Below are 14193 nucleotides of genomic sequence, written 5' to 3' on the forward strand. Positions count from 1 at the left end.
AAAAGTCTCACAGCTACCACTTTCCTTTCTTTCATTAATCCTGTAATTCTACCCAAAAAAGCAATCCAATTTGCCTGTCAAGTTTTGTTCTTGGTTACACTCTCCATTGTTCCTTATTGCTGGTGGGGTTTGTTACTGTTGTCACATTTAAAACAATTCTGTCCCCTCTTTTTAGCTGCAGAGGGGATGTAAGGATTAGAAGACATGCTCCTCTGTCCGAAATCCTTTTGGAAAAAAGGAGCAGTTAAGTCAGCATGGCATCATGAGGTTTTCAATTTGATAGTGTCCCTTTGAAAGGCTGAACCTCACGTCAGGCATGAGAAAGCCCTGGCTGGGATGATTTAGTTGGGGATGGGTCCTGCTTTGAGCAGGGGGTTGGACAAGATCCCTCCTGAGGTCCCTTTCAGCCCTGATATTCTATGGTTCTATATTAGGGAGACAAGATGGGGGAGGGAATACTTTGGACTGGACCAATTTCTGTTGGTGAGAGAGAACAGCTTTCAGGCTTACCCAGAGCTCCTCTTCAGGTCTGGCTGGGGGTGAGCATCAGAGCTTGTCTCTCTCACCAGCAGAGCTTGGTCCAATAAAAGCAGCAAAGATCCAGACTAACAGGGCTGCCCCCTGATACTTGGTCCAATAAAAGATATCGCCCCGTGGCACGGAGAGGTGCCAACTACACAAATTGAAAGTGTTAACCTGGTAGCAGCCTGGCTCATCTTTGCTCGTCTCTTGGTGAGATTTTATCAGATGGGGGGGTGGGTGGAGAAAGACTTTTAATAAAATAATATTTGTACATTACCATGTAGGTGTGAGAATAGCGAGTCCCCCCCCATTTATGACGCTAGATGCCCTAACCGTGGCAGATGCGGACATGCACTTGGCGGGGGGGGGGCGATGGGAGGGTCGGGGGCTGCAGCTCCCCCCCCCCCATGGGTTGTGCGGCCCCCGGCTGTGCCATGGCGCAGCGGGAAGCCTGGCGCGCCCCGCGGAGGCCGGGCCGCTGGGTGCGCTCCGGGAACGGGGCCAGGGGCGCAGGTCCGGCGCTGGGAAAGGGAGCCGCGCCCCGGGGCGGAGGGAGCTGGGAAGGGGCCGGGCCCCTGCCGGGATTCCCCGGGCGGACAGGCGCGGACCGGCCAGGACTGGGCTGGGGCAGAAGGAAACCAGCCGCCCCCGGCCCTCGCCGTTGCGCGCTCTGGACGCGCGGTGGCTGCGCTCCCCTCCGGCCCGGTGAGTGCCCGCGGTCCGGCCCCAGCGCACGGCCGCCCCGGGACCCGGAGTGGGGCAGGGGAAGGGCCGGGGCAGGGGCAGGGGCAGGGGCAGCAGGGTTTGCTTTCCAGAGCAGCCTGCAGGGTCTGTCCCTGAACTCCGGGTTTGCAAGAGGCCGGGGTGGGGCACCGCGTGTCCCTGCGCTGCCCGGGAGCCCCCAGCAGCAGCTGGCCGGGCCCCCATGCACCCCCCTCCCTACAGGGGCGGTTGCCAGGCTGTGACAGGCCATGTTAACTTTCCACTCGCCTTCCCCCAAAAGGCCGGAGATGGGAGGTCGGGGGGAGGGGGCATTGCCCTGGACCATGCTGCCCACCTCCCCCGCCGGGAATGGTGCAGATCTGCACGGAGGAGCCCCTCCCCAGGCTACTGGATGGTGGTGGAGACCCCCCCCCATGTGTTTATATAAGACACAATGTGAATTCCCTCCCCTCCCCCAGAAAACCCCAAATTTTAACAGTAGAAACCCTCTTTCCTAGCCCACTCTGGTGCCTCTTCTCCAAGTGCTTCCTGCCCTGGAGTCCCCATAAGGCCTAGTGTGCCACTTGCAGGGGACCATGAGTGGGAGGATGAGAGAGTGAATATCTACCCCCGAAGACCCCTCCCAAACACTGAGCTGCAAGACACACAACAAAAACATGACTCAGTCCTGTGTTGTCACAGTCCCATTCTTCATCCCGCACCTCCTTGTTTCTTTAGGCTGTGACTTGTTTGGGTTTAATTCTCCACTGTGGGTGTACACCGGTGCGGTTCCCCTGCAGCAGCGTATTAGTGAACATGCTGCTCCGCTGACAGGATAGCTTCACCCATCGGCATAGTTATTCCACCTCCCTGAGAAGTAGAAGCTATGGCCACGTCCAGACTAGGAATTAAAATCGATTTTAGATACGCAACTTCAGCTACGAGAATAACGTAGCTGAAGTCGAATTTCTAAAATCGAGGTACTCACCAGTCTGGACGGCGCTCCATCGATGTCCGCGGCTCTCCGTGTCGATTCCGGAACTCCGTTCGGATTGATGGAGTTCCGGAATCGATGTAAGCGCGCTCGGGGATCAATACACCGCGTCCAGACTAGACGCGATATATCGATCCCCGAGCAATCGATTTTAACCCGCCGATGCCGCGGGTTAGTCTGGACGAGGGCTATGTGAGTGGGAGAAGCACTCACATCGACACAGCTGTGTCTACATCAGGGGTTAGGTTGGTATAACCACATTGCTCAGGGATGTGGATTTTGACATCCCTGAGGGAAGTAGTTATAGTGATACAGGTTTGTACGGTAGGGAAAGAACTTTTTCTGTGCTTCTTCCATTTAAATTAAGATGGTTACAAGCAGCATTTTTCTTCTGCATAGCAAAGTTTCAAAACTGTATTAAATTAATGGTCAGTTGTAAACTTTTGAAAGAACCATAATGTTCCATTCAGAGTTATGAACATTTCAGAGTTACATACAACCTTCGTTCTAGTCTTACCAGTTTATGCAACGCACTTGGCCTTCCCCATCATTGATTAATCAGATCCTGTTTAGCATTTTAATCCATGTACTTATTTGTATCCACAAATGTTACTGAACTGTTCTTCAGAGAAAAACTCATTATAATCTTCAGTCCAAGGAATGACAGGGGTTTATATGTTGCCGAGTCTTTCAGCAGAATCACTCTAAGGGTATGTCTACACTAGAGGATTATTCCGATTTTACATAAACCGGTTTTGTAAAACAGATTGTATAAAGTCGAGTGCACGCGGCCACACAAAGCACAATAATTCGGTGGTGTGCGTCCATGTACCGAGGCTAGCTTCGATTTCTGGAGCGTTGCACTGTGGGTAGCTATCCCGTAGCTATCCCATAGTTCCCACAGTCTCCCCCACCCATTGGAATTCTGGGTTGAGATCCCAATGCATGATGGTGCAAAAACAGTGTCGTGGGTGATTCTGGGTAAATGTCATCACTCATTCCTTCCTCTGTGAAAGCAACGGCAGACAATCATTTCGCGCCCTTTTTCCCTGGATTGCCCTGGCAGATGCCATAGCATGGCAGCCATGGAGCCCGTTTTGCCTTTTGTCACTGTCACCGTATGTGTACTGGATGCCGCTGACAGGGGCGGCACTGCAGCGCTACACAGCAGCATTCATTTGCCTTTGCAAGGTAGCAGAGATGGTTACTAGTTGTTCTGTACCGTCTGCTGCTGTCATGGGTGCTTCTGGCTGACCTTTGCTGAGGTCGGCTGGGGGCACAAAGACAAAAAGGGGAATGACCCCCCCCGTCATTCCTTCCTTTATGTTGTATCTAAAAATAGAGTCAGTCCTGCCTAGAATATGGGGCAAGTGTACTAGAGAAGCAGTGTACCAGAGAGCACAGCCACTCCATGTCAGATCCCACAGAAATGATGAGCTGCATGCCATTCTAGGGGTGCCCCTGCAACAACCCCACCCGTTGCTTCCCTCCTCCCCCAACCCTCCTGGGCCACCGTTGCAGGGTCCCCCCATTTGTGTGATGAAGTAATAAAGAATGCAGGAATAAGAAACACTGAGTTTTTAGTGAGATAAAATGAGGGGGAGGCAGCCTGCAGCTGCTATGACAGTCCAGGCAGGACATTAAACGGTGGGGGGGAGAGGAGCCCAGCATCCCGCTGCTATGATAGTCCAGGCAGTACAGAATCTTTTCTTTAGACATGAAAGGGGCAGGACTGATGGAGTTCAGCCCCCAGTTGCTATGATGAGGACGATTACCAGCCGTTCTGTACCATCTGCTGGAAATAACCGGGAGTCATTCCTATTTTTACCCAGGCGCCCCTGGCCGACCGCATCTGAGGCCAGCCAGGAGCACTCATGGGATGATGACAAGGACGGCTACCAATCCTACTGCACTGTACCGTCTGCCACCGGGGAAGGGAGGGGAGAGGATGCTGCTGTTCAGTGCCGCGGCACCCCATCTACTAGCAGCATGCAGTAGACATAGGGTAACATTGAAAAAAGTCAAGAAACGATTTTTTCGCCTTTTCTTTCATGGCGGGGGATGGAGGCTAAATTGATGAGATATACCCTGAACCACCCCGGACAACTGTAATGTAGACATACCCTGTGTTTGACCCTACAGGCATTGGGAACTCAGCCAAGAATGCAAATACTTTTCAGAGACTGCGGGGACTGTGGGATAGCTGGAGTCCTCAGTCTCCCCTCCCTTCCTTCATGAGCGTCCATTTGATTCTTTGGCTTTCCGTTATGCTTGTCACACAGCACTGTGCTGTGGACTCTGTATCATAGCCTGGAGATTTTTTTCAAATGCTTTGGCATTTCGTCTTCTGTAACGGAGCTCTGATAGAACAGATTTGTCTCCCCATACAGCGATCAGATCCAGTATCTCCCGTACGGTCCATGCTGGAGCTCTTTTTGGATTTGGGACTGCATGGCCACCCGTGCTGATCAGAGCTCCACGCTAGGCAAACGGAAAATGCAATTCAAAAGTTTGCAGGGCTTTTCCTGTCTGCTTGGCCAATGCATCCGAGTTCAGATTGCTTTCCAGAGAGGTCACAGTGGTGCACTGTGGGATACCGCCCGGAGGCCAATATCGTCAATTTGCGGCCACACTAACCCTAATCCAACATGGCAATACCGATTTCAGCGCTACTCCTCTCGTCAGGGAGGAGTACAGAAACTGGTTTAAAGAGCCCTGTATATCGATATTAAGGGCCTCGTTGTGTGGACGGGTGCAGGGTTAAATCGGTTTAATGCTGCTAAATTCGGTTTAAACGCGTAGTGTAGACCAGGCCTGAGATACGGCCTTTCCTTTTCATTCATACAGCTACAGCTCTTGTCCAGGTTCTCATCATCTCATGTCTTGATTGCTGCAACCTCCCTCTCTCTTGCCTTAACAAATGCAATCTTGCCCCACACACGTCTTTACATACTTTACATACTATGTGGACTGTATTTTTAAATAGAGTCAGGAAAGCACCTGCTCATAGTGTGTTTAAGAAGAGTGGAATGCTCTTAAAAAAAATCCTGATTTACATTTTTGATGTTTAAAACAATTGTCTTGAAGCGTTGTGTTTCTTGAGAAAAAGTGGCTTGCTTCTCTAAGGGTATGTCTATACTACCCGCCGGATCGACGGGCAGTGGTAGATCCAGCGGGGGTTGATTTATTGCATCCAGTCTAGACGCAATAAATCGACCCCCGAGCACTCTCCCGTCGACTCTGGTACTCCACCAGGGTGAGAGGCGCAGGTGGAGTTGACGGGGGAGTGTCAGCAGTTGACTAACTGCGGTGAAGACACCAAAGTAAGTAGATCTAAGTATGTCGACTTCAGCGACGTTATTCACGTAGCTGAAGTTGCATAACTGAGATTGATCCCTCCCCCTAGTGTAGACCAGGCCTAAGTTACTTTTGGTGTTGATGGTGTTTTCTGTGGACGCCTTTAAATGCCTTTTAATGCTTTCTTAGAACTCCATTAAAAACTATTAATCTGAACAAATAGTTAAAATTTGTGTTCTGCATTTCTCTCTGGAACTTATTCTACTAGAGCAGTGATACTCAGACAGACTTGTGAGCAGCATGTGATGATAAAACACAGTGTGATTTAATTATTAACCAATCTAAGTTATTTCCTGTCATACAGTTTAAATATGAATATATAGTACTACAGAAAATGAACAAAGAATTCACACTACAGTAAAAAGAACAGGAGTAGTTGTGGCACCTTAGAGACTAACAAATTTATTTCAGCATGAGCTTTCGTGAGCTGCAGCTCACTTCTTCGGACGCACAGAATGGAACACACAGAGAGGAGATATTTATACATACAGAGAACATTAAAAGGTGGAAGTATGCATACCAACAGGAAGAGTCCAATCAATTGAGATGAACCACCTTCAAGTCTGTCACTGAGTGGTTAGAGAGGTTGAAGTGTTCTCCCACTGGTTTTTGAATGTTATGATTCCTGATGTCAGATTTGTGTCCATTTATTCTTTTGCATAGAGACTGTCCGGTCTGGCCAGTGTACATGGCAGAGGGGCACTGCTGGCACATGATGGCATATATCACGTTGGTAGATGTGCAGGTGAACGAGCCCCTGAGGGTGTGGCTGATGTGTTTAGGTCCTGTGATGGTGTCCCTTGAATAGATATGCGGACAGAGTTGACATCGGGCTTTGCTGCAAGGCTAGGTTCCTGGGTCAGTGTTTTTGTTCAGTGGTATGTGGTTGCTGGTGAGTATTTGCTTCAGGTTGGGGGGTTGTCTGTAAGCGAGGACTGGCCTGTCTCCCAAGATCTGTGAGAGTGAGGTATCATCATTCAGGATAGGTTGTAGATCTCTGATGATGCGCTGGAGAGGTTTTAGTTGGGGGCTTTGGGTGATGGCTAGTGGCATTCTGTTATTTTCTTTGTTGGGCCTGTCCTGTAGTAGGTGGCTTCTGGGTACCTTTCTGGCTCTGTCAATCTGTTTTTTCACTTCAGCAGGTGGGTATTGTAGTTTTAGGAATGCTTGATAGAGATCTTGTAGGTGTTTATTTCTGTCTGAGGGATTGGAGCAAATACGGTTGTATCTTAGAGCTTGGCTGTAAACAATAGATCGTGTGGTGTGTCCTGGATGGAAGCTGGAGGCATGTAGGTAAGTATAGCGGTCAGTGGCTTTCCGGAATAGGGTGATGTTTATGTGACCATCGCTTATTAGCACCGTAGTGTCTAGGAAATGGACCGCTGGTGTGGATTGGTCTAGGCTGAGGTTGATGGTGGGATGGAAATTGTTAAAATCACGGTGGAATTCCTCGAGGGCTGCTTTTCCATGAATCCAGATGATGAAGATGTCATCAATGTAGCGCAAGTAGAGTAGGGGCGTTAATGAACGAGAGCTAAGGAAGCGTTGTTCTGAGTCAGCCATAAAGATGTTGGCATCCTGTGGGGCCATGCGGGTACCCATAGCAGTGCTCTTCTGGGTAATACTGATCGCTAATTTGGCTCCTGAAACTGCTGAGTTCTGAGAATGACCGTACTAAAATAATCGTTAAGTAACCATTAAAGTAATAGCTATATATGAAATGACCCTGCAAGACTTGCAGCTGGGCTCAGCATCCCTGGACGCTGGAGACGCTGGATCCAGAATAGGTGTCACTGGTCAGCATTGTGTCTACACTCAGAAGGTTGGGAGGGATAGCTCAGTGGTTTGAGCATTGGGCTAGGGTTAAACCTAGGGCTGTGAGTTCAGCCCTTGAGGGGCCATTTAGGAACCTGGGGGGAAAAGGAAAAAAAATCAGTACTTTGTCTTGCTGTGAAGGTAGGGGACTGGACTCAATGACCTTTCAAGGCCCCTGCCAGCTCTATGAGATGGGTCTATCTCCCTATTGAGTGTTAACCACAGCCAGCTCACACGTTTGGAAACAACTGTCTTTGGAGTTCTTTCAACTAGGGGTCTTGGTTGTGCTGTAACTCAAGTTGGTATTTATTACAGGACACACACATTTGTGCCTGGCTGTGCCAGTTAACTTCAGGCTAGAGTGAGCATGGTCCATGAACAAACATTTGTGTCCTGGAATTAATGGTTTTGGACCATCTACACTAGCATTTACAATCATGTTTGTTAATTTGAGTTCACTGGCAATCAGTTCACTTCAGTAATAACACAACCAAAACCTCTAATCTAGACAGCCCTTTTTTCTAAACTAGGTACTAAGTGTGTTTAACAGCCTGTTAATTAATTAGCATGTTTCCAACACAACTCATTTCCCCAGTGTCACGCTGTCTGGAGTGGCTGACAGCCGTGAGTGCCTACCTCGGGGCAGACTCTCAAAAGCAGGACAGACACTCTACACTGGTGGTGTGTTCTGTAATTAGATTTCACCAATCCAGTAACAAATGTGAACTCCTGGATCACTAGGGTCTGTCTACATTTGCAGAGTTTTTGCACTGTCAGTTTCACCAGTGATAGGGAACCGGTGAAAGTAAAGCGCTGGTTTGTGTACTCATTTCATTCCTCAGGGGTCAGAGAGTATTTACATTAGCAGCACTTCCATTGCTGACAAGAGCAGCTCTCGGGCAGCTCTGCCACAGTACAGCTCTCTCCAGTTTGAGGATGGGTGATTGTGGGGCATCCTGGGTCCCTGCATAGCCTCCTTTCCCCAAACACTGATCAGCTGCAGTAGTTCAGCATTGCTCCGCTCCGTGGAGCAGCCATTGTCATCTGGCCAGAGAAGTGAGCACTTGCCAAGAAAACAGGAAGGGCAGTTTCGAAGTTCCTGGGGCTTTCCAGCGGGAGGGGTGGACGTCTGTTTACCTGGCATCAGAGAAGCAGAGCTTCTGGATAGAGTGGTCGCCGAGGCACTGTGGGATATCCTCCGAAGGCTAAAAACTCTGTAAACAGGAAGAATCGTCTTCCCTTGCACATCATGCAGAAGCATCACCAGTAAGAGTTGTACGCCTCTCGTGGAAGTGGTTTTCTTTCTGTGGTGAAACTTCTAAGTTTCACTGCAAAAAGTCATTGGCCAGTGTAGATGGTCCCACGGTTTTTGCGCAAAAAAGGGACTTTTTCTGCTTTAAATGGCAAGCGTAGACATGCCCTAACAGTCTTACTATGGAGTCACATACAGCCCCATGGACACTCCACTGTCTCTTGCCACCCAGGGGAGCTGGATTTAGTGATAAATGGTCACTTACACCAGAATCACAAAATGTTCAGCTTGCTCCCAGTCCCAAGAGACCCAGTCACTTACCCCAGACCAATTTGTATCTTAGATCTCGCACCAAAGACAATGACTGTCGCCAAGTCTGTAATAAAATAACTTAAAGGTTGATAAACCAGGAAAAAAGAAAAGAGGGATATTGAGAGGCTAAAGCAGGTAACAATTATATGTACAGGGTGAGTCACGGTCTATAATTTCAAACGGTAGCAGAGATGCAGTAATCTGTAAGTGTTCCAAAAGTCTCTCAGGGCCAACCAGTGTAACTCTGGGAATCTCTGTCTTCTCGTTCAGTTGTTCTGCCCTGTTTGAATCCAGAGAAGAGAACCATGCAGAGCTTTTCAGACCAGACCTGAAGAAAAGCTCTGTGTCAGCTCAAAAGTTCGTCTCTCTCGCCAACAGAAGTTGGTCCAATAAAAGATATTGCCTCACCCGCCTTGTCTCTCTCATATTCTGGGACCCACATGGCTACAACTGCACTGCACGCTATTAGAATCCAAGCAGTCCAGAGATGAAGAAACCCAGCTGATCACAACAGTTCCCATGGAGGCCCCTTCTTCGTGGGATGGGAGGGAGGGGGAATGCACTTAGCAAAGACTTTGATCCTTGGTCTTGCACAATGGTTCATTTGCATTCTGTGAACAGGATTTAACATCTTCTTGCTAGAGACCATCACTTTCGTTTCACAAGGCTTTTTCCATGTTTGATGAGTTCCGTGTCACAGAGCTTTATAATGCAAATGTTTGCTGTTACATTATAACATGGGGTATGGCTGAGTGAGAACAATACATGTAGCATCCTACAAGCATTTTACAAAACACTGAACACATTCTTAGCAATTTAACACCCGGTATCTATTTCGGTAATGCGAACACACAGGTCACAAGACTGGTTTCCAGCTCTGCATTTGTGTTCAGTGAGGCTGAGGGCTGTGGTATGAGCTGGCAGCTGGTCTGCCTGTGCCACACCCAGTATAGGTCAAACCCATGAACATGATCCATTTTCTCCAACACAGCATTAAACACTCGCCCCTCCACAGCACTGGGTGGCACTGTGCAGTCAGAGTTGTGTCATTTGGATGAAGCATAAAGCTGGGATCCTGGCCACTTTTTCAGAGTTTACTGTACTTACACCAGAGGCTTAGCCTGGGTGTTCTGACCACATTGCAAATAGGGTAATTGCCTTTGATTCCCCGAGTTCTTCCTTCAGTTGGCGATGGTGTGCTTCACATTTGTGTTCTACACGGGGCTGTTTGCGAGCAGCACTGCACCGTGGTTTCACCCGCGTGGCCGATGAGATCGTTGCTGTCGGCCGTTTGCACCCCAGCTGCAAAGTGCTTTGGGATCCTGCAGGAGAAGAGATGTTACATAAATGCGAGTCATTGTATGGAGCGTTGGCTCACTTTTACCGTTAGAATTGGAAGGGACCTCGAGAGGTTTCTAGTCCAGCCCTGTCTGCTGAGGCAGGACCTCGTATACCAAGAGCATCCCTGACAGGTGTTCATCTTAGGGTGACCAGACAGCACATGTGAAAAATCGGGACAGGGGATGGGGTGGAATAGGTGCCTATATAACAAAAAGACCCCAAAATCGGGACTGTCCCTCTACAATCGACATCCGTTCACCCTTGTTCATCTGACCTCAAAAACGTCCAGTGACGAGGATTCTAAGTGATGTTAGATTGAGCACGCTGCTTATTTATTTATTTATTTATTTGTAAACAGGGTTTGCATTAGATCTGAAGAGAACGCAGAATGGGAACCTTGCCAGAGAAAGCCGTGTGTTCATTCACCTGCCTTCTGTCTTGTAAGTTGCATGACCCTTCTTTCTAACTTGTTGCCAAACTGAAAGGATGAGGTTGAGTTTAGTACTGACGTGGCTTTTTATGCAGACTAATGCTCATGCTTGGGAAGATTTCGAACAGGGTAGTTATTTTTGATTGGTCACTCGCTGCCAGAAGACCTTGAAAAGCTGGAATCTAAAGAGGACGCAAGCCCCGGTGATCATGTAATGATGTTCATCATGCTGAAGAAATGCAGGGATGGAAGCAGCAGAAGAATGCTGGGCTGGGATTTTCAGTAGCGCTGAAGTGACCACTGGAAGTGACTAGGACTTGTGTTCCTAGGTGACATAGGGTGGATCGACACGACAGAATTACTTTGGTATAACTGCATCGCTCAGGGGTGTAAATAATCCACACCAGTGAGCAACGTAGTTATACCGACCCAAGCGCCGGTGCGGACAGTGCGATGTTAAAGGGAGAGCGTCTCCCACAAACATAGCTCCCGCCTCTCGCAGAGTTGGATTAATTGTCCGACAGGAGTGCTCTTTTCCCTCAGCGTAGAGCGTCTTCACTAACACCCTACAGCACAGCTGCAGCGGTGCAGACAATTAGTGCGTGGCAGGCTTGTGCAGGATTCACGCCCCAGCTTGCCGAGAACTAAATGTTCATGTAGACAAGCCCGTCGAGAGCCGGGATGCAGCCTGGTTACAAGCCAATATTCAAGGCAGAGCTGAAAAGGGACCTAATGGAAGGTGGGAAAGGAATAGAAAAACGTGGTTACTTCTCACTCTTTGAAGACTTTTTACAATTTGAAGGGAAACCTTCTGAATGAAGTGATGGGGTTAGAACCAAGGGCTAGTGAGGTTATGTGGGGAAAGATGAAAGACCAGGCCCAAAGGAAAGAACACATGGTCAAGGCCCAGCCAAATAGGCCTGTAGGATGGTGCACAGATGCGAGGGAGGATGGGAATTCTCTTCCCTTTTCCCCTCCAGGTCACGGAAAAGCTACAGAGCCATTTCGTGAAAGCTGCTGTAGTCCAGTGGCTGCAGTAGCTTTCGAGTGTGCCCTCGGCTAAACCATCACAGTCACTGAAACTCGTCTCCTGGGTTTTCTCTGAGCTCCAGGGAATGTTCCAGAAGATGTGTTCTCATTGACATGGGTCTGTAGGGATGTCGTAGTTAGAGGTCCGTTCTAGCTGCCCTAAAGCAGTTCGACTGGCATCATTTTACTTACAAAACAAATATTTGCTGTAAATTTTCATGTCCAAGTAAACAATGAATTTTCTCAGGCTTTTCAGATCAATCTGGTCATATTGGCTGTATTCATTCTTAAGTCTCTTTTCCTCAGACCTACTTGTTACAAATTTTTAAGGCCAGAAGAGACCATTAGATCATCTGGTCTGACATCTTGTGTCACATGGACCAGGGGTATCCCCCAGCTACCCTCTCTCCAGCCCAATCGCGTGTATTTGGCTAAAGCATCTTGCAGAATGGCCACCAGGCTGGCTCTGAAGACCTCAAAAGATGGAGAATCCAGCACCTCCCTTGGGAGTCCAACATCTGCACCCTCATGACTGAGTCACTCCCAGGGGCTAGTGTCATCACCCAGGGGGCAGAGTTAAGGTTGTGTTGCAGGACCGTTGTGTTCCACCACTCTGTTTTCTGGTTTGCAGATGTTTTAAGTTCAGCCACTCTCCACATTCTGGAAGGGCACAAGGCAGCACTGGGCAACCTCAACTCCGTGATACTGAATTTTTGGGACATTAATAAACTCTTACTCTCAGGGATCTTACTATGTTTGCACAATGGGACCAGAATTTCTGGGTGCTCCAAATATCTCACCTGTTCCTTTGTATGCCTTAGCTTTCCTTCAGTATTTATACTTAACTCAGCCTTTTCCGTTTAAAAAAACAATCCTGAATCTTTTATTAATCACTGGTTTATTTATCCACAATTACTGCCCCAATTTTGCTGGTAGAGCTTCTACCGATTTGGTGAGGAAATAAGCTATCCTGCCAAAAGCACTTTCATGCTGGTATAACTTTGTCTACAATAGGACTTTTACCAGAGTAAGAATGTTGCAAAAAAAACCAACCCACCACCACCCTTAGCAACATTGCAATACCAGCAGAAGTTCCTTGTGTAGACTTAGCCATAGTCTCTTGCAAAGGAAATCTATCTCTGTATAAGGAGATGATGAAATCTGCCTCCTGAGAGCCCAGAAACAGAAGCAGGGTTCAGAACCAGAGCCAACTGCCACATTCTAGAGCCAGCATCAGAACAGGAATCAAAGCCGAGAATCAGAGCCGGGCTCAGATACCAAATGCCAGAGCCAAGGGTTGAGCCAGAATTCGAGTCAGAAGTCGGAGCTGGGGGTCGGAGCCAGGACTGGTAGCTGAGGGCCAGGAGTGAGCAGGAACCGGAGAAGGGGCCAGGACCAGGCTGGGTACAGGAGCCGGGGGGAGCTAGGGCTGAGGCAGGAGTCAGGAGCAGAGCAGGGATCAGGAACAGGATTGGATGTGGGTTGCCAGACACAGGCAAGAGCAGGGTCTGCAGAGCAGGGGGTTTGCACAGTTGCCCGGACATCCCACCCAGCTCACTTCCTGGCTTACGTAGCGGGTGCGAGCCAATCAGGTGGCCACAGGCCTTGGGTGCTCTGATAGGACTTCGCGTTGCAACTGACCCCCCCCAAGGACTAGCGAGATGCTGCTTCTCCTGGCTCCCTGGGTGGTGACGAGGGAGCGTCAGAGACGCAGGCCCCACTGCCCCAGGTCCTAGATCCTTACACCAGTGTGTTCTTGGTGCCCCTACCCCAGAACTCCACCTCTGCGCTGGCACCCACCTCCCGCCCTGCTGCACGATCTCTCTGGGCGTTCGCGCAGTCTGGTGGGGCTCATCACAAGGCTGAGCTGGCAGGAGCAGGGCACGTGGCCGTCACTGTCACCCCGACTCCACCGCCCGGGGTGGGCGATCAGAGCTGACCCCACCCACGCCTGACAGTTTCGGGTGGTTTTTAGACCTGACCTGAACCCAGCACTTGTAGCCGGGTCCTGCTGAGTTTGGCTCGGGTCACAGGGCTCTGCTCTCCGCAGGATTCACCTCCCTGGACAGGGATGAGCAGACTGACTAGTTGAACAGAGACCGCAGGCCTGGTCTCCCAAATCAGCCATCTCACCTTGAGGCCAGATCAGAGTAGTGTTGGGTGGCCGTCTGGGGTGGGCGTCCCATGGCATCTCTGCACGTATCTACAATGGGGTTCTGGGTGCTGAGTGGGGAGGGGAGCAGTAGCATTAAATATTGGGTTTCAGTCCGGGCAGAAGGTTAATGGGGGCAGCCCAAGATCCTGCACTCGGTCCCATGCGGTTTAATGTATTTATGAACGAGCTGGAAAGGAGGGTTGTTGCCGACACAGAAGTGCCGGAGGCAAGCAACAGTGGTTCGTTGCCCAGAGTGCTTAGCGCCAATGAACACACCAGGGTGG

At 49.5% G+C, this 14193-nt stretch overlaps 1 long non-coding RNA gene across 1 annotated transcript in view; it reads left to right on the top strand.

Annotated features, from left to right (window-relative positions):
• The first annotated feature begins 1131 nt into the window (after positions 1-1131).
• The window catches only part of LOC115660628, a 49839-nt gene continuing 36777 nt past the window's right edge, over positions 1132-14193 (top strand). The window contains exons 1-2 of the long non-coding RNA XR_004002864.1: positions 1132-1227; positions 10654-10735. This is a non-coding gene — a long non-coding RNA (uncharacterized LOC115660628). The remainder of the gene's footprint in view (positions 1228-10653; positions 10736-14193) is intronic.

Source organism: Gopherus evgoodei, chromosome 1 (assembly GCF_007399415.2).
Source record: "Gopherus evgoodei ecotype Sinaloan lineage chromosome 1, rGopEvg1_v1.p, whole genome shotgun sequence".
Taxonomy (NCBI): domain Eukaryota; kingdom Metazoa; phylum Chordata; order Testudines; family Testudinidae; genus Gopherus; species Gopherus evgoodei.